The following is a 26,523-nucleotide window of genomic DNA, read 5'->3' on the forward strand; positions in this document are numbered from 1 at the left end:
CTGTATTATTTATGTATTTAACATGATTGAATCTTCGCAATGAATTAGCATCAGTCAAGTACACATAGGAATAATTCAATTATTGAAGACCATCCGCAAATACCCAGGGTTTCTATTTCTTTGTCTCATGAAAATAAATCAACAATAACCAAACACACACAATCAACACGTGAACAGAACTCCATTAACTGTTATATCAATGAGATGAGAGTGTGAGACAGAATTCAGATTTGGGAGCAGCAGATAGAATACATCTTTCTAAAAACAATAAATAAAAAGAATATAATCCTTTTGGGACCTGAAGGAGGTTCCTCCCTTCTTTTTGGTCATGCAAAGAGAAAATGTACTTATTTCAGAAAAAGTAAATTAAAACAGGACACTTCAAACAAGAACATGGAAAAAATACAAATCTGAATTCCACCATTCAGGAGTAACTGTCATAAACAATTGAGATTCTCATTCCAGATAGCATTCCATGTGTAATCACAGATAAAAGATTGAGAGATGAATGGTTTGGGGAATCAATGCATTTGGGAAGCAAAGCTTCTGAGTATGAAATTCTATTCTTGGTTATTGCATATTTATTTAAAGGAAGTACTACTATTTTATGGGGGCATCCCTAGATGGAAAAACCTAATGGCTACTATGGAAGCAAAGGAATTGCCACAAACTGAAGCTGTGGGTTCATACAATATATCCACTACAGATTCAAAAATTGTGTTTGTAGGATTTGCTTTTTGTTCAAAGTCAAACAGCTGATGGAGACAATAACATAATCCATGTCTGACCTAAGGATATGTTGACGGGGTGGTACAGATCTCTGTCATGCCCATGGGTTTGAGGTTTGTCTTCAAATATAGAGAATTTATTTCTGAAAGGCAGAAGAAACATTTGTCTAGGGAAATCATGTCTTTATCAACATTTTGCTAAACCTTCAGGAACTGAGATACCATATCTTTATCATGTGCTTCCCTTTACAAACATAACCTATACATGTTGAATCTGAAACAAAAAAATCTGAATTGGGGGCACCTGGGTGTCTCAGTCGGTTAAATGGCTGACTCTTGATTTCGGCTCAGGTTGTGAGTGCAGGGTCCTGGAATGGAGCCCTGCACTGGGCTCTGTGCTCAGCAGGGAGGTCACTTGAGATTCTCTCTCTCCCTCTGCCTTTCACCCTGCTCTTGCTCTCTCTCTAAAAGTAAATAAATAATTAAAAAAAAAAATAAAAAAATAAATTTAAAAATCTGAGTTACTTGAGCTGACCACTAATTTGATTAAATCACATAATAAGTAGAATTCTCTGATTTTTTTCATTTTGTAAATTATTTGGAATGTTATTATTCTCATTGCATTCCAATAAATGTTACTGGATTACTAGTTTAATCTTGTCTTCATGAAAACCAGTGGTTTCCAACTCTCCTTATAGATTCGGAGATCTGAAAGTAGAGTGCACAGAAACTGCAAGAAATTCAAAAACAGTCATCAAGAAAAGGAATAGAATGCCCCGGGATCTATCCTGGCAACCAGAAAGTTCAGAGACCTTTGATTTTATACATAAAACTATTCCAAGAATGATTCACACCAGAGCATTATAGCACTAAAGAAAAAAGAAAATCAATGTTCAGAGATCTCAAAGAAAATTATATTAATTGAAACAATTTCCAAACAATCAATAGCTTACTGTCATAATTCACTATTAAATGTCATATGACTTTAAGCAGATCATAGTCAGTTGAGTTATAATGTTACATAAAAATGTAATGAAAACAATTATTCTCTATTTTCATACAGAAATATAAAGTCACATAGACTAAAAAATGTTTGATAGTTCATACTTTAAAGAGTGTCAGAGGCAGCATAAAAGCAAAGGGGCTAAAGGAAGTGTCAGGGTGAATGAAAACCAGCTTGCAATGATTGACTTTTGTGTGTTCCCCATAGGCATCTTCATTTAAAAGGACTGGGAGTGAGATACCAATCAAAAGCAACATTGCTTTTGCATATGACATCTTCCCTTAAGAGAATAATTCTGGATTACTTCAAAGGGCTATCCACTAACTAATAAGAAGGACATACAGTATCATATATTTTACCATTTAACACAAAAACTGCAAGATTCTTGACATGGATTTACTGCTGTTAATATCCCTTATGGTCTGCAATATGACACAAATTTACTTTTCTAATGCAACTTGAGTAAATATATGTCTGGTGGGAAATATTTTATCTGATGGGCATCTCAATGAAAAATTTTATTTCTAAAGTGGGTGGAACTTAAAGTGGTCAAAGAAATATGGCTATAATAAAATATATATTCTAGGGAAACAGTGAAGATATAGCAGCAGCCAAGAGAAAATCCAGAATAGAATAAATTATGTTTATAAATAAAAACATGATGAGAGTCTTAATAGATTTGTTTATTTGGAGCTGTAAATGCCAAGAGAGGGTTTTTTTTGGCACTTCTATATTTTTGTTTGAGAATAGAAATATTAACAGTAATGGGGTGAATCACAGAGGCAAGAAAAACCTATAGTCACAGACCTGTGAACTGTATAAAGGCATATAAACTTCACAGTAAAAATTCAAGGAGTGTGTACTCTGAGATGGAAAATGAGAAATTTAACCTTAGGGTTTGATTGGCTTCAAATTGATGTTATGAAAGGAAAGAGAAACATCATAACAGACTAGATACAAAGTCCCAGCCATCCTAGTGTCTAATCCGTAATTCAGATGGCTGGGAAATTGACTCCCCAGATTCATAGCACTCACCGAAGTACAATTAATTTGTGGTCTGGTCCCACCCTGCAGGGTACATGCTGGTGTGGGTTCTCCCAAGACAAATTTCCCATTTAGAGGAATCTTTGAGGTCACAAAAGCTATGCTCCTGGACTGAAGAGGAAATTGGGCAAGCACTCAGGGGATAAAGCAAAGCAATGGAGGAAAATAACAGATATCCTTCCAAATGATTGAATTCCAATCAGTTTCTGCTTGTGCTGCTATACAATACTCTACTCACATTTTCAAAGACTTTTCACAGAAACACTAGGAATACAGCTCAGCATAACTATTTAAAAAGAATATGATACTAACCAAGATGACAATTGTGATGATAAAAATTAGTGTGGTACCACTCGAAATTTTGCATTTTAATAGAACTTTTGGCATTCAAGACAGATTTTAAATTATTGTTTTATTTCATTTTATACATCTCTATTTGGACGTAATCCCCAAACAAATTATTCTAGAAAAAAATCAACTTATGAAGACAAGAAATTAAGTCTCTGAAATCTGAGAGTAGCAAAGCATCCAGTGGCTTATGTTACCTCTTATGTCTTCTCAAAATGTTTCTTATTAGCAGAGCTAAAATAACTGAGATTTATCAATTTAAACAAATCATTTATTAAGAGTCTAGTATATGTAAGCCACTGTGCTAAATCATGAATATGTAGAAATGAAGAAGAAATAGTTCATCTCAAGAGAAAAAAAGAAATACTAGAAATAGTTCATCTCATTATATCCAATAGGGATATAGCAATGTAAACATATGGATTAAAATGGAATATTAATTTTTCTGATGGCTGAGGTATAAGTTATAGAGGTAATGCAGGAGGAAGTGTCAGACACTTTGTCAGAGTAGAGGAAGAGTCAAACAACATTTTCTGAAGATAACATTGCTTTAAAAATGGCATTTAATATTTTGGTCTTTACAAGCAATGGATGTTGATAAATTTTATGTTTGATAACTCACTGAAGTTTAATGAAAGTTACAACTCAACTCAATAAACATGTACTAAAGCCCCCCTCCCCCTTATGCCAAGCATTATAAATGAAAGCATAGTGCATGCGCCCATGAAGGTTATAGAATGGAATGAGATATAAACATATAGGAGCAAGGCTTCAATACAATGTGGCAATGCTCTGATAAAGAATAGCATAGTGCGCCCAGGGGCTCCGTAACTTCAGTCCATAAATTCCTTGACCTGAGAGATCATACAGAATGGGGGTCAGAGGAGCTTCTGATAGCTGAGCTGGGTACTGATTATGTAATAGGATTTAATCAGGGAAAAAGAATGGGGTGTTGGTGGGAAAGGAAAGAAGATGGGAGGGTGTGGTGGTTGTAAAGGAAACATTCCAGACAGGAGAAATATAACCTTCTAGGCGATATGGGAGAAAAGAAGCTCTATGGTATACATAGGGCTGGAGGAATGAGTCTTGGTAGGTTATTGGCTGTTGAAGGACACAGTGACCTTAGTGTTTCCAAATAAAAGCACCCTTGTTATATGGAATTTGTTTTGAAAGGAATAATATTTGAGAGAGGACAGCAGATAGAAGGCTATTTTAGAGATCCAGGTGAGAGGTAATGAAGACCTGGGTAAGACAGAAGTAGAAGGGATTGAGAGGAAGAGCAGGTCCAATAAATATTTTGATGATAAATTGATAGGATGCTTTTAATGTTGTGGGAAGGTGAGAGTTTATGGCCTAGTCAGCTTGATGATTTCACATGGCAGTAATTTAATGGAACAATAGCATTATTTCCTTCCTTTTAAAAAAATAATTCATCTATAGAACATGATTATAAAGATGCTGTGTTTCTCTCATCCTCTGTAGCCAAAAAAATCCATATATGTATGTGTATATATGACTTTAAACTCTCTCTCCGTATCTCTCTGTATCTCTCCCTCCCTCTACTCTCTATCTATTATCTATCTATCATCTATCTATCTATCTATCTATCTATCTATCTATCTATCTATCATCTATCATCTATCTATCTATCATCTATCTATCATCTAATCTATTATCTATCTATCTATCATCTATCTATCTATCTATCTATCTATCTATCTATCTATCTATCTATCTCTATATCTATCATCTATCTATCTATCTATCTATCATCTATCTATCTATCTATCATCTATCTATCTATCTATCTATCATCATCTATCTATCATCTATCTATCTATCTATCTATCTATCTATCTATCTATCTATCTATCATCTATCTATCTATCATCTATCTATCTATCTATCTATCTATCTATCTATCTATCTAATCTATCATCTAATCTATTATCTGTCTATCTATCTATCTATCTATCTATCTATCTATCTATCTATCTATCTATATCTATCATCTGTCTATTATCTATCTATCTATCTATCTATCTATCTATCATCTATCATCTATCTATTTATCTATCTATCATCTATCATCTATATCATCTATCAGATAATTCTCTATCTCTATCTCTGCCTTCTTTGATTTAAAATTTTACTTTAGTTTCCCTCAAACAATAATGCAATTCTAAGAGGCATTGCTATCAGTTTTAAGAACTGGGCATAAGCCTAAAGGTTTACCATTCCTTGATAATATAAGGTAGTCACAATTTCAGAAGCTTTGCTAGTTTGTGCTAGTTTTATTAGAATATTTCTCTCCTCTTCTTTTTTAAAAAGACTTCTTTTTTTTAAGAAGTTCCTGAAAAAAGAGAAGGTCATTTATAAGGGTAGAGAGTATCCTTGCTTATTATTGATCCCTTCAGTATTAGTTTCATGCATTTTTATTGATACTTATTTAAAGGTTGTGTTAGTTCATTTTCCCCTCGGAAGCAGATACTACGACAGAGTTAAGAGTGCAAGAGACCTACTGATACAAGATAAAGTGAGAAGAAGCGTAATTTGGCATGTAAGGCTTCCAAAATGTTATGCAGATCTAATATCTGTAAAAGAAAAGGAGGGTAGGAAAAGCAGACATCAGGATGGGTGGCACCCCACTGTGCAGCAAAAGAGTCCTACTTAGGACAGAACTGGCCAGACACTACCATCTCTATACTCACCCTTCAAAGGCTGCCCAAAGGGAGTCTTGCTTGAGACTTAATTCTGGAAAGATTCTTGACTTCTGTTATCTACCCTATACTATGTGATTCCACATCTCCAAACACATTTGGGGAGCAAGATTCCCCAGCATGTCAGTAAGTCTTCTTTTCTGAGGAGGATATTGAAAAGAAAGGTTAGTGGGATGAATGACCTTCCCCACACTGCACTTGGTCACATGGCCTGAACTGGTATACCTTTACTTCCCTCCCTACACTACACTCTAAATTTCCCTTGCCCTCATATACCATCTCTGTTGTTCTTGGGTGTTTGTCTACTGGTATGAGCCATACCCTCATTTACTGGCAGTCTGAGTTTCTTGTGCAGTCTGAGTCTCTTGTAACCATTTCTTTCTCAGGCCAAGGTTGCAACACTAGTTTATTTCACATTTCAGAAACAGAATTGCAAGGGGCACTCAAGTTGATAACCTGATTTCCACACATACTGCTTCCTGCCGTCATTGTGTATCACCAGTTCTGCCTCATCCAGGTAATCAGGGGCAATTACCTCGTCATGATGGTGATTCCTCTTTTTACTTGAAAAAAATCTGGTAATGTCAACTGCCCAAGTCATTTTGTCATTTCTCTTTTTTTCTTGGATAGACTTGTTAGAGATTTATCAACTTTCCTGATCTTTTAAAAGAACGAGGTACCATTTCATTAATTTTCTCTATTGTTTTCTTCTTTTTATTTCTAATGATTTCTGAACTTTTTTTATTCCTCTAGTCTGCTAGCTACGGATTTAATTTGCTCCTCATTTTTAGTATTCTAAGTTGAAAACTTGGGATTTTCATTTTAGATCTTCCTTATTTCTGTTATATATACTTAATGCTATAAATCTCCCTTTAAGCACTGCTTTAGATGCATATCACAAATATTAATAAATTGCATTTTATTTTAATCTGATTCAAAACATTGTTTAAATCTGTCCTAAAATTCTTTCTTTACAAATGGTTTTCATGGAGGTGTGTCTAACTCTCATATTGTTGGGTATTTTCTAGCTATCCTTCTGTTTTCAACTGTGGTCTGAGAACATACTTTGCATCATTTCCATTCTTTACACTTGTTAAAATGTGTTTTGTGTCCCAGAATACGGTCTATCTTGATGGCTGTTCCATGTGAACTTGAGAAGAATGTGTTTTCTGCTGGTTTTGGGTGGTCAATTCCATAGATGTCAATTTAATGAAGTTGATTGATAGTGTTGTTTGAAACATTTCTTTTATTTTCACTGATTTTCTGCTTGATCTGTCAATTACTGATAGACATGTATTGAGGTCTTCAGCTATAATCATTAATTTGTTTCTCCTTTTAGTTCTATTTGTTTTTGCCATGTGTGTTTTGAGACTGTATTGTGGAATATGAACATGATTAGGATTTTTATGTGTTCTTGAAGACCTAACTTATTTATCATTATATAATCACTCTCTGTATCTCTTAACGATCTTCCTTGCTCTGAAGCATGCTTCATATCAAATTAACTACTTAAGCTTTCTTTTGATTGGTGTTACCATGGTATATTTTGTCTTCTCCTTTACTTTTAACTTATCTGACTCTTTATATTTAAAATGGTGAACTTCTTATACACAATATGTAGTTGATCTTATTTCTTAAATCACTGCGATGATTTAGTTTTTAATTGATATGTTTAGACAGTTGACATTTGTGATCATTATGATTATTGTGATTCTTTATCTAGTTAGATAATATCTACTGTCTTTGAAAGTGTTTTCAGTTTGTTGCATTTGCTCCTTCTGAAATTGTTCATAATTATGCTCAAGGGTTAAAATTCTGTTGATGAGAATGGGGCACGGCTATTTTTTTCTATATAATGCTCTGTCATAATTAATGATTTGCATATCTGTCCCTTCTCCTTGCCTGGGAGCTTCAGATGGTAGGGTGTCTGCATTATTCAATATCAATGATGGCTAGCTGAGTGCCTGTCAATTATCAAGTCCTTAATAAGTATTTGCTGAATAAGAAGAGAATATATAAAGAACAAATGCTGGGGGATGGTGTGAGGAAAGTAACAAAAATATAAAGAGGAGATGAGAATCAACATTAATAACAATAATAATGTTTTAAAATAAAATATTACTATATACTACACAATGTAAGTGGCATACATGCATTAAATCATTACAAAAATCTTCACAAAATATAAAACTATATAGTTGAGGAATGTAAGTTTTGAAAATGTTAAGCAAACTTCTCAGAAGCTCACAGGTTGTAACTTTCAGTACCAGGACCCCCTCTTAGGTTTTATAGGCCTACAAAGATCAAACTCTATTTCCGCCAAAGACATGCTTCCAGATGCTAAAATGTTATTACCTAGCTGTGATTAACTAGACATCCATCCTTAAACCCCTTATTAACTCATCAGTTTAAGTGAACAGATTTTTTTTTTAAAGAAGCCATATTTATCAAAGAATGTGCTTCATTTACTATCAGGCATTTGCTTTCAAGACAGCTTTCACCTCCAAGTTTTGAGTAGTTTTCTTGAAATCGTCCTTTCCCTCATTTGTCACTAGAAACTTGCTTCACCCTCGAGGAGTGACATAATGCACCTCAAATATATTACTGTACATGAAATTCACACTTCTGATGCTTTTTGGAAAAAAACATATGTATGTGTATAAATATTGTGTCAGGCATAAAATATTTGCTCAGATGGCCAAGTGAGTAAAATATTTATTTCTAGAGGGGGAAGAACAGCAGGCAGGAGGAAGACATACAGCAGCTTTAAAAGGTGTCTCCCATGAAAGGCTTCATTCAGATCGCATAAATGTGGCCAGAAACAGAATAAATTTTGTATAGAAATAAGTACAGGGAGAAATGTGCTAATATATTTATCTAAGAATTGTATACTACAGCAATGTGCTGACATCTTCCTGTCCATCAGCAGATTTTGACTTTCAGTGGGAAAACATCTGGATATGTAACAGTGAGGAACAGAAGAGAGAAGTAGAACTGCTGGGCTTTTCTAATCTTCGGATCATGTCTGTGATTAGAAGGGAAAAGAACTGTGCTCAATGTAAAAGTATTAAAGCTAAAAAAAAAATTGCCCACTCTTATCAGTTGTTGTTTTTTGGGCTTATTATTTATTGCACTTCTACAGCCTCAGTATTCTTCTTATTTATAATAGAGAGAAAATAGTACTTTCAAGATGACTGTAAAGGATTCAATGAGGTACCTAATGCATGGGGGAATGACCTATCATAGAGAATGGTGATCTCTGTGCCATGGCTTTTTTCTTCTCAATACTGAGGAAGATTTTTTCAAAGCAAAACTGTATGGTATTAATGTTGAATAGCACATATTTTTAATGCATGGTCTTTTTGAGTGATTAATATGTATTCTGAAATGTACAGATAGCCCCAGAGATCGCCCTCACTGATTCCCAATTCCCATTGTTCGTGTCTTTGCTCAATCCCTTCCTGGGAAATATGGGCTATACCTAGTGACCATCATCTAATGAATGAAACACAGCAAAAATGATGGGATGCCACTTTCAGTTTTAGGTTATAAAAGACCATGACTGCCATTGCTTATCCTCTCTCACTCTCTAGCTAGTTTGTTGCAAAGTAAGCCAGTTGCCACTTTGTAAGCTGCCCTATGGAGAAGCTCCTGGTCAGCAGCCAGTGATAAACTGATGGTCTCACCCAATAGTCTGTGAGGTCTCACCCAATAGTCTGTGAGGAACTGAATCCTTCCAAGGACCAAGTAAGCAAGGAAGAGAGGATGCTTCTTGGAACCTAGTTTTGAGATAACTTCAGCTCCAGCAAATACATTGATTGCAGCCTTGTAAGAGACCCTGAGCCAGATCCATTCAGCTAAGCTGTGCCCCAATTCTTGACCCACAGAATCTGTGAGACAATTTATCCATATTGTTTTAAGCCATGACATTTTGGGATACCTTGTTACACAACAATAGATAATTAATTCAACTCTTCTTGGTATCATGAAGATGTAAGGGAAACTGAAGATACTAATCTACACATGTATTTGAATAGCTATCATGACCCTAAAATGTTGCTAGACCACATTTCTGGGCACATATGTTCTTTATTTTCAGGATGTTAAAGTGCACCAGAATATGAACCTGATGGACCATTGGTACTTCTAGTAGAAGCAAGGTTGTTTGCAATGATATCAGACAGACACAGTAAGTGTGTTATCTGAGGTATGGCAACTGACTTTAGATCATTCTTACATGTACAATTTATTTTTGTCTGAAACACTCCAAATTATTTTGATTTTGTTGTTTTTTCTGTTTTGTTTGATGTTTTGTTTCCTTTTTTAATCTCTGTATTGAAAATGAATGACATGTAAAAAAAAAAGCTGTGTATATTTAATGTGCACAACTCGATGAGTTTGGGAATAAGTGTACGCCCATGAAACCATCACCACAATCCAGGTCATAAACATCCATCACCTCCCAACATTTCCTCCGTTAATCATGATTTTGTGTGTGTGTGTGGGGGGGGGACACTTAACATAAAATCTACTCTCTTAGCAAATTTTAAGTACACAATAGTATTGTTAGTTATAGTCACTAAAGTGACAGTGGATCTCCAGAACTTAACTTTTTTGAAACTTGTCAATAAAAAATCATCAAAGTTGATCCTACATATAAATATTGAGTCAAAGAATCAAAACAACCTTTGACAAAAACAATAGATTCTCATTCGACCCACACAGACAAATTAGTTTGTTTCTGTGTGTGTATATGTTAGCATATATGTCTGTGCGAATATGTATGTGTATGTGTGTGTTTAATTTTGGTGGCAATTACTGTAGCTCTAAATAACAAGCTTCTGTCTTTCTTTTTAACATTGGAAAGTAACTATTGAGTCTTGGATTTAAAAGAAAATCATTATGATATAAGATTATTATAGAACAATGTTTTATATTATGATATAATGTACTAACCTCAGAACTATTATTTAAGGTAGTTTATTTATGCCCTTGTCACTTAAAGAATATGATAACTCATCATTAACTCAGAAAAAGGCTAAAGATATTTCTTATAAAGTGTCAGAACAGGCTGGGGAATTCACAGAGAATTAAAGAGTTTCCCAAACAAACAAACAATAAAGCTTTAGCAAATACATCTTTTACTCTAGGACATGATAACCTAGCCCTTTTAAAGGGATAATTTCCTATTCATTCATTTGATTATTTCCTTACTTTTCCTTATAGTTTTTACACTTGTTTGTACACCTGTCCACCTCTAAACAAATGTGCCAGGAATGGCCAGCAATCCCTGTACCGAAGGATGGAAAGATTACTCCAAACTTCGCTGTGAAAGAGAGGAAAAGGGCAGGGGACAAGGCTCAGAGACAAAGACCCTTTGCTCTTCTTTGCTCCTGCTTTTATCGGTGCTTCAAGAGAATCACCAATCCTTACACTGTTCCTCAAGCACGTGATGTTGACAAGGGGTCTAACTGAAAACTGGGAGGATCTGTTTATGGGAAAGATACAATATGCTAATTTGGGCGTGTTCTACGAGTTCTGCTAAACATAGCCTAAGGGACAATTCCTACATCTCTTAGATCACAGGGCGACTATTAGGGCTAGGAAAGCTTCGGTAAGGCAACTCCCCCAGGCATTCCAATAGCAGAGGTCACCTCGGCCTTGGCATTCCAAAAGCCTATGCCCTTCTTCGAAAACTTTCATGCCCTCAGCGGCCTCTGTGTTACATTTTAGCAAGCCAGGTATTATGGCTGATTTCATGCTCTGCGTTAACCCCAACAGCAATGTAATTTAGTTTTACAAATTCCTTAACTTTATGTAAATACTGTATGTGATTTTTCAAGCCTTGCTTTTTTATTTTATTGGCAAGAACCATCCATGTTGTTGCAAGTAGCTTGGGCTCTTTTTATTTTTTCATCATTTTCTTTCAATGTATATACCACGATTTATCCTTTTTGTTCTTAAAACACGTGTAGATGAGTGCCTTCGGGATCTGGGCACTATCCCTTATGAACATTTTTGTGTTTATGTCTTGGTGTTCAAGGTCATAAGTTTCCTTAAGATATTACTTAGCAATTGAATTGTTAGGTGATAAAGCTGATGTACATTCAGTCATATAATGCCAAACTATAATCCATAATGATTGAATCAACTTACACTCTCTCCAGAAGTGTTAGCAATTCTACTGCCATACAAATTCCTCAATAATTGAAATTATCAGAATTTATTTTAATTATTTAGAAATTATTTTGCCAATCTGTATGTAGTGCTTGTTTGTTTGTTTTTTAAAGATTTTATTTATTTATTTGACAGAGAGAGAGAGAGACAGTGAGAGAGGGAACACAAGCAGGGTGGTGGGAGAGGGAGAAGCAGCCTCCCCACTGAACAGGGAGCCTGACTCTGCTTGATTCCAGGACCCTGGAATCATGACCTGAGCTGAAGGCAGACACTTAACAACTGAGCCACCCAGGTGCCCTGTATGTAGTGTTTTTTACTTTTAATTTTTATTTCTCTTTATTAATATGGCTGAATCGTTTTCCTGTGGTTATTGTCTACATTACAGAAGTTCACAGAGGGAGTTTTCCCTTTAGCAAATGTCTATCTATTGATGCCACTTTAAGTCTTTTGTCCAAATAAATCTCTCTTTATATTTTTTCTTTCATAATTACATTCACAATCATTTTTGTTTTATGTAAGTCAAATTCTTACTTTTAACGAAATCCATAATTTGTCAATCTTTTCCTTTCTGCTGTACACTACCACTGCATATATCCAGTGTTTATGTGTTTCTGTCTATTCAGGACTCTTCAGTCTGTTCTACTGATTAGTTTCTCTATTCCTGTGCCAATATTATTTTCTTTTAATTAATATGGATTTGCTAGGGGCGTTAATATTTGGTAGAGAAATTCTTCCATTTTGTTATTTTTCAAGAATGTTATGCTTATTTTGGTTCCTTACATTTCCATGTAAATTGTAGGATCTGCTCTGCAGAACTGCACACCTATATAAATACAAAAATCCCTATTGCTTTTTATTTAAACTTCATTGAGTCAATAAATCATAAGAAGATAATTGCCTCTTATTCAATAATAATTTATGCAATCTACCAACAACATATATCTCTCACTTATTTAGATTCTCTTTCATATTTGATACTCACTCTCACTCATGTTTCTCTCAATAGTATTGTTATTTTTAATGAAACATTACTGGGTACTTGACATTTTTATGCTATTATACGTGAGGCATACACACATATCTAAAAGTTCATTATCTAACTTATAAAGGCTAATGTGTAAAATTAATTTTTATACTTTGATTTTTATTTATCAAAATTGCTAATGTCTGATTAATTTTAAGAATGTAACCATTTTTCCTTTGGACTTACTACATTCTGCAAATCACTTTATCCGCAAATAAGAACAGTTTCCTTGCTAACACTTACCCTTTGTTCTTTCTATTATCTATTTATCTATCTATCTACCTATCTATCATCTATCATTTATTTATCTATCATCTGTCTACCTATCTGTCTATCTTATTTGAAATATATATATTCTTTGGACATTGCAATTGTATCTATATTTCATTTCTTGTTAAATATACATGCATATATGTATACATATATATACATATATGGAGAAAGAGAGAGAGCATATATTCTCTAGTTACTGTGGACACTTGAACAACATAGGTTTGAACTGCACGAGTCTATGATTTTTAAATTTGTATATATAGTACAATACTGTAAATGTATTTTCTTCTCCTTATGATTTTCTTAATAACATTTTCTTTTCTCTGCCTTACTTTATTATAAAAATACAACGTATAATACATTGACCATACAAGATACTTGTTAATCAACTACTCCTATTATCAATAAGGCTTTCAGTCAACCTTAGGCTGTTAGTAGTTAAGTTTTGGGGGAGTCAAAAACTCTATTTGGATTTTGGGCTGCATTAGGGTCATTACCACTAACCCCCATGTTGTTCAAGGATCACTGTATTTTTATTTAATTGTTTTTTAAATGTTCTTTTTCCTTATTTAAATGCCTTACTGTGTTTACAAGTGTATGTCTCTTTATGAATCTTCATTTCGTCTTATTTCCTGTGACAGTTTTTCCTTCTGCTACCCCTCTATATTCTTTTCCTCAAGTCCAGTGTCACCTTTGACCACATCACTTCTACTTTCTCTTTCAGGCATGCTTTATGAGCCTTCTGTGAGATCGTGGTTTCAATGGGTGTGTTTGTTTATAGACATTTTTCCCATGAATGTTCATCTTTTGGTTAATTTTGCTATCCTTTTACATTTTTTAATGTATTATCTTCATATTGATACTTTCAAAATAGTTTCCAATGAGTTCTCTCAATAATTTGGAGTTTGCATCATTAGCTCTCTGGGGCCCATTTCAGGGCTCTAGGGCGGTCTGGGCACGCCCATGGGTCTCACAGCCTTAAATGTCTGCTGCCTAAGAAACAGACTTCTTCCTCTAACAGAGCACCTCAGTGACATTGCCTCAGTAACCCGTGGTCTCACGCTGTGTCCACAAGGCTTTCTGCCACAGCACTGTCCTCACCAGTGCAGCCACTGCCCACAGCAAATAGGAGACACAGCCAATACACTTCAAGGAAATTTCCCACCCTCAGAATATACTTCTGAGAAACTTTCTGATAACTGCTAGGTCCTCTAGACATTCAATAGGCCGCTTCTCGTGTTCCTCTTCCCTAAACTTGCCCTTTGTGGCTTTTGCTGGATGTCTAAACGGCTAATTCCTTCTTTGGTTCCAGGTATTTAAGGCATTTTGTTGTGCTTCAGTGTGAACCTTACCTTTAGCATTTTCATAGAAGGTTCTTAGCTTTTCCTAAGAGATTTTGGATTTTACAGGAATTTTAACTTGTGGATTTTACAGGAATTTTAACGCTGCAACTTGCCACTAAAAATAGGATGGGTGTTGTTTTTAATTCTCTCTCATCTATCTCTCCATCTATCTATCATTTTTTAAAAAAATTTTTGTCAAGTTCCCAGGGAGAGAAAGAAACATAGAAAGACTATATTCTGCTGTCACCTTTATACTGCAGTTGTGATTTAATAACAAAACAACAAAACTCACAATTTCTATTGTTTTTCTTGATATGTTCTCATTCCTATAAGTCATTTTTATGACACAGTGTTTTTTAAGTAATTTACAAAATTACATTGTGAATTATCACAAATGGCTTTATTGCGTTTCATCAAATCTTTTCAGTATTAGCGATATTCAGGGCAATTTCACAGCCTGTTTCATTTACCTCCCCATTCTCTGCTTTTCCTCCTTAAACTCTTTTCACTGTTATGGACAAGTTTCTAACCACATCTCTTATGTTCTTTATCCTATCCATCACCTGCTCCTTAATACTCCCTTCCTACAACGTCAATATATTTTCCTAGAGGAGGGGTGGGTGATGGGAAGCCTGGTTCACTGCAGTAAGTAGATTAGAACATTTATATTTGCCTGATTTGTTTCTGTATTGCAGTTGCTGCTCTGTGAGTCAGGCAGTGCCAATCACGCTTATGTGTCTCTCCTTGTTCATTTGGTCTCATTTATTTAATTAATGACAGTGTTCAGAAGGAGGTATTGGCATATCCAAATGTCTTTTTTTCTAAAAGATTTATTTAGGGGCGCCTGGGTGGCGCAGTCGTTAAGCGTCTGCCTTCGGCTCAGGGTGTGATCCCAGCGTTCTGGGATCGAGCCCCACATCAGGCTCCTCCACTAGGAGCCTGCTTCTTCCTCTCCCACTGCCCCTGCTTGTGTTCCCTCTCTCACTGGCTCTCTCCCTCTGTCAAATAAATAAATAAATAAATCTTTAAAAAAAAGATTTATTTATTTTTTAGAGATAGAAAGCACAAGCAGGAGGGGCAGAGGTAGAGAGAGTGAGAATCTCCAACAGGCTTCATGCTGGGTGCAGAGCCTAATGTGGGACTTGATCTCATGATCCTGAGATCATGACCTGAGCTGAAACCAAGAGAAGGACACTTAACTGACTGAACCACCCAGACGTCCCCCACCAAATGTCTTTAAAAGGCAGATTAAAGGTGAAGATTCAGGTTGTGATTTATTTATTTTTTTAACATCCTTGCTACATTAGATTGGTAGTTAATGGAGGCAAGTTTAGCGTCTTATATAATACTTTTAGAAGAGAGCATCTGCTGCCTTGATGGACTTCTGTCTTTAAAAGACACAGAACTAAAAAACTTTTATGAACAAGAATTTAATCACAAACCCTAAATTCTAAGAAATCCCAGACTTGTTTTAGTTGTTTACTTTTCTTTTCCTGAGTTTGTTTAACCCAGTCATTCAGCAACATCATGTATACTCTTGCAGTCTACTGGGTTCCTTCACACTGTCATGTTGATCTCGTCTCTTAAACCCCTCAATATTTTCCCCTCCATAGGTATCCCACTTTTCCATCTGTGCTGCCTCACCTGCTTGGCAGAAACAACTCCTATAAGAGTGCACATAATGCAATGTCCTTTTCTATTATGTTGTAATTTCTGTTCAGCTTTAGTTTTTTGCCTGTATATCACGGCAGAGTTCAAAACAAATCAAATCCATGGAAACATGCTTAGCCTAGAAAGCTCCATCTATATTTCCCCCAAGTTTTAATTTAAATTCCAACTAGTTAACATACAGTGCAATTTAGTTTCAGGTGTAGAATTCAATGATTAATCACTTACGTACAACAGCCAGTGCTCATCACAAGTGCACTCCTTAATTCCCATCACATATTTAATCCGTCCCCCCCACTCACCTCTCCTGTGATAACCATCAGTTTTTTCTCTATAGTTGAGTATGATTCTCTATAGTTAAGAGTATGTTTCTTCCTCTTTTTAAGAGTATGTTTCTTGGTTTCCTCTTTTCTTTCCCCCACAATGTTCATTTGTTTTGTTTCTTATATTCCACATATGGTTGAAATCATATGGTATTTGCCTTTCTTTATATCACTTGGCACAATACTCTCTAGCTCCTTCCATGTTGTTGCTAATGGTAAGATTTCATTCTTTTAGATGGCTGAGTAATATTCCATTATATATATTACATCTTCTTTATTCATTCATCAATCAATGGATATTTTTCCTTAATTTGGTTATTGTTGATATTGATGCTATAAACTTCAGGGTGCATGTATCCCTTCAAATCTGTATTTTTGTATCCTTTGAGTAAACACCCTAGTAGTGCAATTGCTGGACTGTAGGGTAACTCTATTTTTAACATTCTGAGGAAAGTTTTCCAGAGTGGCTGTACTAGTTTGCATTCTCACCTACAGTGCAAGAGGGTTCCCCTTTCTCCACATATCCGCCAACACCTGTTGCTTCCTGTGTTGTTAATTTTATCCATTCTGACAAGTGTGAAGTGATATCTCATTGTAGTTTTGATTTGTATTTCCCTAATGATGATTGATGTTGAGTATCTTTTCATGTGTCTGTATGTCTTCTTTGGAAAAATGTTTATTCATGTCTTCTGCCCATTTTTTAACTGGATGATTTGTTTTTTGGGTGTTGAGTTTAAAAACTCCATCTATTTTTATATCCATGAATGCTTGTAACCTCCCAACCACTGTATGGTTTCTCCCTAGTCTGAAGATCCAATGCACTTGTACTTGATGGACTTGGAATCATGGTGTTGATGCTTGCTTCTATTTTCAGTGCAGTTCAGGAAACATTTTTTTTCATACTTTGTAGATGTTGACCACTGAGTTAAGACACAAAGGTGGCCAAATCACAGCCTCCAAAAACAAACAAACAAACAAAAACAAACAAACAAACAAAAAAAAAACATTTTCCCATTTTAGGGGAGGAGGCCGCCACTTTGAGTATCATGGACTCATTTGGTTCTAAGAAACCCATCTAAAACTGGCTTATATAAAAATGGGAATCTAATGAGTATGAGTCACTTAATTGAAATGTCCAGAGATCTTTCTAGGGTCCCAAATGATAACATCAGGAATTTCTTTATCAAAATTAATATCAGGGGTTTTAAGTAATTGGTATTTATAGTTAGCTTCCCAGGTGATTCTGGCAGAAATAGTTCAAAGTTCATATAAGTCTTCAGGCCAGCCTTTAGCAACTGCTGAACTAAAAACATCTCTAAGGCACCCTTCCATTTTTGTACTTGTAAGTTTATCTAGATTGATCATATTATCCTTACAACTAGACTGTGGGTGCTTTAATGTTAGTAGTTGTGTCTAAACAGTCCACAATATTGGGCACCAAGATAGGAGCCCAGTGAATATTTTATATATTTGCTAATGTCTCAGTAGCCTACATGTTAAGAACAATTATGTAAACTGATATGCAGAAGTGTCAATATAGGAAGCCACTCCTATTTGTTTATTAGTGTGAGTCCTTTTTGGGGTTGGTGGGAGAATGCACACTTCCTGAGGAACATTTAGTGTTAATGTTTGAACTTTGAGTAATGAGTACATACTGTCTAAGAGAAAAAATCTGAACTGTAAATGGGTGGAACACTCCTCATTTCCATCTGTCTGCCAGTTAATTTCAGTTCTTCACATTTAAGTGGATTTCTTTCAATCATCTAAATAAAGTCTTGAATAGATGTGAATTCCAAACTGAATATTGCATACAGCTTCCATTAGTACTTAAAAATGTGTCAGCAGCGTTTTAGTAGGTGTTTGCTTCCCCTCTTCCCCCCCCCCCCCGGCTTTTCAGAATTCTTTCTGAGTGCTAGGCTGAACACTCTGAGTTTGTGAGAAGTAATATGGTGACATGGGGCTTTCTTTTCTCTTGTAACTCCATAGAATTGAATAGCATTCTAAGAATCAAATTATCACTTGGGTCTTTTGAAATGCTTTATTACTATTTTTTGAGTATGCATCTATAAAATAATAGGGAGTAAACAAGGATGTATTGAGGTCATATCATGTGTCAAGCCCTTATCATAAATTATTCAATTTAATTTAAGAAATCTGAGATCTAGTATCTTTGAACACATCTTACCCAAAGTCTTGCTCTTCATGGTCCAAATCAGTGTTTTAGTAAGCTATTTTTTTTTGTAAATTGAATTTTTATGTTTTGTTTACTTAATAGTAAAAAAAAGAGGCTTATATAGAAATTAATAATGAAGGAAATCTCCATCAACCATTATTCCAGATAATGTCCTTAGATAACTATTTTAATATTTTGGTATATATATTCTATGCATAAAATACTGGTATAATTAACACAATGTTATACGTATGATTTTCTATCTTCTTATAATTAAAATTATGTCAACAGCATTATTCTATGCAAAGCGATATTATTATATATGACATTAATCTATATATCTGTCCTAACTCTTGGTCAAAAACTGGTATTCAGTTGAAACTTGAAATACACCTTGTCCTTTATCTCAGAACATGGAGCTGAGAAGAAAGATCCAAAATATTTATCTTCAAGTTAATTCTAATTTATATAGATGGATCTATTGTCAAATGAATCTATCCTCTTGAATGGGGTACACAGAGAATATAAATCTTAGTATGAAACCATATTTAGAAACTAGAGGAGATGGGGTACCTGGGTGGCGGTCGTTAAGCGTCTGCCTTCTGCTCAGGGCGTGATCCCAGCCTTCTGGGATGGAGCCCCACATCAGGCTCCTCCGCTGGAAGCCTGCTTCTTCCTCTCCCACTCCCCCTGCATGTGTTCCCTCTCTCGCTGGCTGTCTCTATCTCTGTCAAATTAATAAATAAAATCTTTTAAAAAAATAGAAACTAGAGGAGAGAATGGATAGTAATACCAACAGATCAGTGGTGGATCCTAATTTTCTTCTTCTAACCAACTATATGAACATTGGTAATTTAAGAAAATGCTGAATCTAAACATCAGATATCTAAAATTCATTGATGTCTGAGATTTTTTTTAGATGATCGTGATTATGGTGATTTTTAAGGCATGTAAGTGATACACATTTATTGTAGGAAAATGAAAACATGAAAGTTTTGAAATAATTTGGGGGTTGAGGGATTAAATTAATCTCCTGCCTTCTGTGTAATTAACTGAAAACCCTTTTTAATACATTTTTTTAATTTGCTTCTAATAAGATGCTCATATTCTTTGATACTCACTAGGGTTTTCATTCCTTCTACAATTGGAAAATTAAAAAATAAAATTGGAAAATTAAAAAAATGCAGTATATGAAAAAAAAATGCTAGCAAATACTTAGCAAATAATTCCTATCTACTTACCTACCATGCTGAGCCAAGTAGGTGGTTACCTTATTTTATCATTGGTCTTTAGCATTAAGTCAAATTGAAGTGCCCACAGTTTGCATTCCTGCCATTCTTAAAAATGAGTCTTCAGCAACCACATGAGGCAAGTCCCTCATGACCAGTCTGTATTATTTCCACTTGGTCCCAATTTGTCCACTGTCAAGTCTCTAGAGTGTAGATTCCTGGTTCTCCATCTTGGGCTGTGACCTCTGCTTTGCCTCCTTTGGATTTACTTTCATCCTGACCCTCCCTAGAGATTTGTGTATTTGACTGGGAGTTTTCTATTCCCCAAATATCATGTCTTTCCCTGTCTTGGTGGAGGCTTCTCTGAGAATATTCAGTCCTTTGGATCCCATCCTTGCACCAGCTACCACATACCCTTCATGAAAGATTTGGGGGAAATATTATGAATTCCCCATGTAGATCAATATTTATTTATTGCATTTAAAATGATTATATTTATAATATAATAATATATTGATTATATATGCATAATCAATACAAATCTTTCTTTTTTTATTCCTTTTGGTTAGCAGTTGGTGAGGTTCATTATTTTCCTTCTGTACTTACACATGAAGTCCCCTGAAATCACACAGCAGCAACTCTTTGCCTTGCACAGATCATAATGTCATAACTTCACAAGTATAATCCTCCCAAGGCACAATTTGCCAGATGAAATGTATCTACTAATCTCCTTTCTGATTAATTATAACTTTCAGTTCAGCTCCTAATGTCCTTAAGGAACTTTGATTCTGTTCTATGGAACTCTCCTCATATGGCTTATAATGAATATCCCTTATTCTTCTTCAAGGTGGCCTTTTAAAGTCTCATTGTATGACCTCCATGACAAGGTGACAGGATGCAGAAGGGAGGTCACTCTGGATCTGCATGAATGCACAGCAGAATGCACTGACAGACTGGCTCTTCCTCAACATTCTCCCCTACTCAGTCCAGCCCAGGGGAGGCACAAAGGCGACATCAGACATCATCTTGCCTGGACACATTTGTGATGATGAAAATAGCCAATAACATTTTTGGACACTTGAGAATAAGTTTCCAGAAGGCGCCTCATCTCTAAGATTAGAGATTTCACTTTCTTGCAGATACCATGGTCCTTGAGAACATAGAATTTCTGTCCTTGAAGTATTTCAACCACCTGCAAGTTTTGCTATAGACCCCACCAAAAGATGTTGGAAGTACCCTTTCTATGTAGTGCTTCCCACCTTGGGGGCTTGGGAATTGAAAGTGGCTGTTAATATGTTGCAGAAAAGTGATCATTAAAAATGTCGCAAGACATTTATAGCTTTTTTTAGTCATGATTGTTAAACTTGGCATTTTGGCCCTTTTCCAACTTGAGTAATTATATTTTGCCAACCCCAGGCTGTTCAAACATTTTTTTGTTGTTTTCTTTGTTTTGTTTTTAAATTGAGGATGTACCCTTTCTCTTAAAACTTGCTCAAGAGTTTATTCATTTTAGCAAGGCAGGTGGGACATGGTGTCCCAAGGTATCCCCACTGGTGATTGGTGAAGCACTAACATTCTGAGAAGGGAGTCCTTTCTTGAGCATGATAGTGGGGCTTTGAAAGAGGAGTTATTCTACAAAGTTCATACTCTTTTACTGGTACTAACATTTGTTTTGGGAGATTAACCTATAGATTGGCTCGATTACCTGTATACTTATCTTCCTTCTCTCTTTTTCTCCCACTATAATTCCTTCTTCATAATGATAAAGTTCATAATAATAATAATAACAGCACTTTTAATACCATTGTTTTGGCAGTTATTATATTCTAGCACTGACCCAGAAATATTAAATATATTACTTCATTTGATCCACACAGAAACCGTTTTCAATAATCACTGTTGTTCTGATTCTATAAAGAGAGAAATTGAAGCCTCAAAGGGTAAGTAATTTGCTCAAGGTTATCCAATTTCTAGGTGTTAGAGCAAGATTCCAGAGTGTATCTGTTTGACTCTTAAACGTGTGCTTGTAACTGCCATGCTTCTTGCTTCTCTTCTAGAGCTAGGGGTATGGTCAGATCAGAGCATGATAAAGCCTAACAGACAAAAACAAACAAACAAACAAAACGAAAACAAAAAAGAAAAAAGAAAATAAAACAAACAAAACAAAAAAACTAAAAAGCACTGTCTGTCCATGCCGGACTGGGGAGTTTAGATAGAATGCTTTCTTGGAGCTACCATATTGCCTTTTGGAAAAGTTTCTCAAGGTTTAAAAATGCAAACTCTGATGTGTTTATTTTTATATTTATAAAATACCAAGGCTCTATGTGAATGTTTTTATAATCTCCCAATGCTTTTAAACTAGACATTTGTTTTATGATAATCCTTTGGGACTATTAATCATGGTCAAGAAGCTTAGATGCAACCTCTATCTAGCTTGAAATAAAGAGGGTGGAAGTTCATGCAGAGCTTACCTCAAGAGGGGCATTTAACCCAGCTCCCCATTCTTAGGGAAAAGAATTATAGGGCAGCCACCACTCAGTGCATCTCTGTACTATTTGCCTTTGCAATAATTAATAAAATGGGTATTTATTTATGCAATAAGAAGAGTTCCTTAATTTATTATCTTCATATGATGGTAGGATCTGACACAGAAGATAACCAGTGAGACAAACACAGATTTTTATGTTTCCAAGGGGGACAAATGCCCACTTTTAAAGTTTTTAGTAAGCCATGCCACATAAACCTATGAGTAATAAAATGACCATAATGACTAAAATGACTATGCAGGGGGATCACAAAAACATCAATAAGGAACAGTGTCAAAATGAGTAAGAGGAAACACAGCCTCCTGACCAGGACCAACCCTGTTAAACCAACCCTGATTTCTCAGAAAAAAACATGATGCATTTCATTTTTTTAAACAATTTTTTATTATATTATGTTAGTCACCATACAGTACATCCCTAGTTTCTGATGTAAAGTTCCATGATTCATTACTTGCATATAACAACCAGTGCACCATGCAATATGTGCCCTCCTTAATACCCATCACCAGCCTATCCCATTCCATTTCAAAGTGAGCTTCTCAACATCATCAGTGATGTCTTTGACAATAACACTTAGCTAAAAGCAGGTCTGCCTTACATGCCTAATGTGTATCAAGTTCTGTGTTAATGACACATACCAACTTTATTTTGATAACCATTAAAATTTGTACTATTCTTATCATTAGCAGATGAGAAACCTGAGTTCCTAAGAGATTAAATGAACTTTCTGAGGTCACACGGTACAGCCAGCACCCTTTTTGTCAAGTCATCTTATCTCTATCTAACCAAAAAGTAGCATCAACAAACTGACATTATTTTACTTAGCAATGTGAAGAAGCAACGTTGGCCAAGCATTGCATATGTCTTAGGAATTATTCTAGCAACTGTACATGTGCATAATCTCATTTAATCTTTGTAGCCTACTGGTGAGGTAAATATTACTCTTGTAGTTTTGTGGAAACAGAAAATAACAAGTAGAAAGATGAAAATGCCCCAAAAGACCACCCCACTTACAAGTGTTAGCACAAGATTTGAACCAAGGCTTACTTCTCTGCAAAGCCCGACATCACTCTACAAATTTCTTGAGGGAAGTAATTTTATGAATGGTCTTTATTGTCTTCACAAAATGTCCATTATTGTCTTCAATGGTTAATGTTCCACTAAACATACGGATAACCCACAATGGCAGAACTTCTCCAACAGTAAGATGCAATTACTTTCCTACTAAATGATTGCCTTTAGAAGATATTCTATAGAAGGAAGCTCAGAGACATTGGGCTCACTCACTTTGGCAATTTCAAAGTAAGAATGAAATTTAATTGTTCATTAAATCAAGAAGGATTCCAGGTAGAATAATTTCCTGGTATCTCACTTCAGTATATTGGGTTTCAAGCGTATCTTAACTCTTCTAGGATTGTCAGCTTACTGCTCTGCGTAAAGGGAATGAGATGATTTCCCTCCTAATTTCCAACTTTAAGTAGTGCTCGTTCTGCAAAACTCTGCTGATATCCAAAGGTTGAACTAGAAAATACAGCATGGTTGGAATTCTGCAAATGAAAGATCCATGCTAATGTAAATATTTTCAGATTTGGAAAAGCACAGAACAGGAAGATATCACCACGCCATTTGTGTGTGTGTGTGTGTGTGTGTGTGTGTGTATATATATATATATAACATATATATAATTTTACTTATTTGTAATTCTACCTTTGGCTATGAGAGTCTCCACAAATATTTGCTGAAGAGTCTCTGTGGTCGGACACTGTACTCTATGTTGGGAAAAAAATTCGTGTTAAGTCAGAGCCTTATCCTAAAGCCCTCCACATGCTCATCTCAGGCAAGAAGCAAGGGATGTGTATGTACCTAGGGAACTCCAAGGCTCTTCCTCAAGTACCAGGGTGTCTTCACAAAGGGCAGTCACAGCCCTGGTCAAGGAACACATTTAATTTCTCAGTGGGAAAATAGACCATTAAATATATGGAAAACAAAACAAAGCAAGGGCCTCTATATGAAATCTAATATTCTGTGAAACGCATTCCCATGGGTGCCTCCAGAACATTTCTGCTTTTAAAATATGATTGCAAAGAGTAGTAGGAAGTACTTGGTTCCAAGGCGCGGGTTTGAATTCCAGCTCTGATACTTACAAGTTGTATAATCATAAACTAATTAAACTCTCTGAACCATGAGGTTCTCATCTGAGTAATGTAAGCTACCACTTACTTCACAAGATTATTGCGACAGTACAAGGGTATAAAGTGTGCAATGTCTACACAGAGTCCAGATTCACTAGTTGGCAGCTTCTTTATATTAAAAACAAAAACAAACAAAAAACCCTGAAATTTTCTAAGTTAAGTGAGAGGGTAATCTGGGGAACATATCAGCTCATTTCCAAGTATGAGATCCTGTGATTAAGGGAAACACAGGCTTCCCTGAAGATTTACATTTATTGGTGTCATATTTAGATATATTCAGTAAAAGCTGTTTTCTCCATTTTTGTTTGAGTCAAAATAAATGGCCACTATATATTTATCCATTGATCTTAGTTGTTTAAAACACAAACAACTAATTCTTTATTTCATCAGGCAGCTACTGAAATATCTAAAAACAGTTTCAGATTGAGTCACTTATATGCCCCTATCTTACTTCATACCTATATAGGTAGGGTAAGTTAACTTTTTCCTATCTTTCTGGATTCTTGAACAAAACTTTATATTCATAAATAAAAGTCACTGATATTATGTTCATATTCTAGAGATAAAATATTTTTCCACATTGAGACAGAAAGCAAAATGTAAATAATTTCGAGAGAAGATAAATGGTTTGCATTCACACTGAAGCGGAGTGAATGTTATCAGATCCTTCTGTCCTACGGAAAGTTTCTGGTAAAAGAGGGAGAATGGGTGCTTCTGCATACTGGGAGAAAGCAGAATGCAGGTGAGTTGGAGCTGAGGATGAGATGGGAGACAGGTGGAATAAAGGGATTCTTTTTTTTTTTTTTTGGAATTTTTATTTTGTTATATTAGTCACCATACATTACATCCCCAGTTTTTGATGTAAAGTTCCATGATTCATTACTTGCGTATAACACCCAGTGCACCATGCAATATGTGCCCTCCTTAATACCCATCACCGGCTTATCCCAATCCCCCACCACCCTCCCCTCTGAAGCCCTCAGTTTGTTTCCCAGAGTCCACAGTCTCTCATGGTTCTATTCTTAAGGGAAAATTAGCTAACTGGAACAGTTTCACCAAGGGCAGATTCTGCTCATAAAGAGCTTACAAATGGGTATCTCATTGCATCTAAGAAACAGGAAACAGTCATTGAAACAATTTCAATACTCAAAAATACTTGAAAAATAATGAAAAAAATACTTGAAGGGCCATCTGTCCAGTAAGCTTCAAATTTAGCTGACAATTTAAACTACCATGGGAGTCTTTTCAGAGTGCAAGTTCCTGAATTCCACCCTAAACCTTGAGCTGGGCATAAGAATATTTGTGAATCAACTGTGATTCCTCATTCCAAGTGATTGACATCCCAAACTGACACGGGCTGACTTTAGCAAAAGGAAATTGTTGCAAACATACAGGGAAGTTCTTAGATGGCTAAAGAACCAAGTTTGGGGAGGATGCAATGACACAGAGCAGAAAGGTAACCAGGGCAACAGCAGAGAACCCATTTGGTATCCAGCCTGTGAGGAAGGGCTCCCAAACAGGGACACACAGCTGCTGTCAGCACCAATGAGCCACGGATTTCCCCACCCTGCTTTTTTGGGCCACTATCTCCAGGTTCAAGACCCAGGTGGCTGCATCTGGTTGGTGGTTAAGACTAGGTCATGTCTGACCAACTGAAGAGGCTTGGAAAGTGATTACCTGTTCTTCTCTGATTCTGTAGAGGGATGTAGGCTCCTACAAAAAAAAATTCTAT

At 35.6% G+C, this 26,523-nt stretch overlaps 1 pseudogene; it reads left to right on the top strand.

Moving 5' to 3' along the window:
- Nucleotides 1-4,160: 4,160 nt before the first annotated feature.
- LOC123786572 (sorting nexin-19-like) overlaps nucleotides 4,161-26,523 on the top strand; it is a 36,855-nt pseudogene continuing 14,492 nt past the window's right edge.

The sequence above is a fragment of the Ursus americanus genome, chromosome 1 (assembly GCF_024610735.1).
Source record: "Ursus americanus isolate L20-20 chromosome 1, mUrsAme1.1.p, whole genome shotgun sequence".
Lineage (NCBI taxonomy): Eukaryota > Metazoa > Chordata > Mammalia > Carnivora > Ursidae > Ursus > Ursus americanus.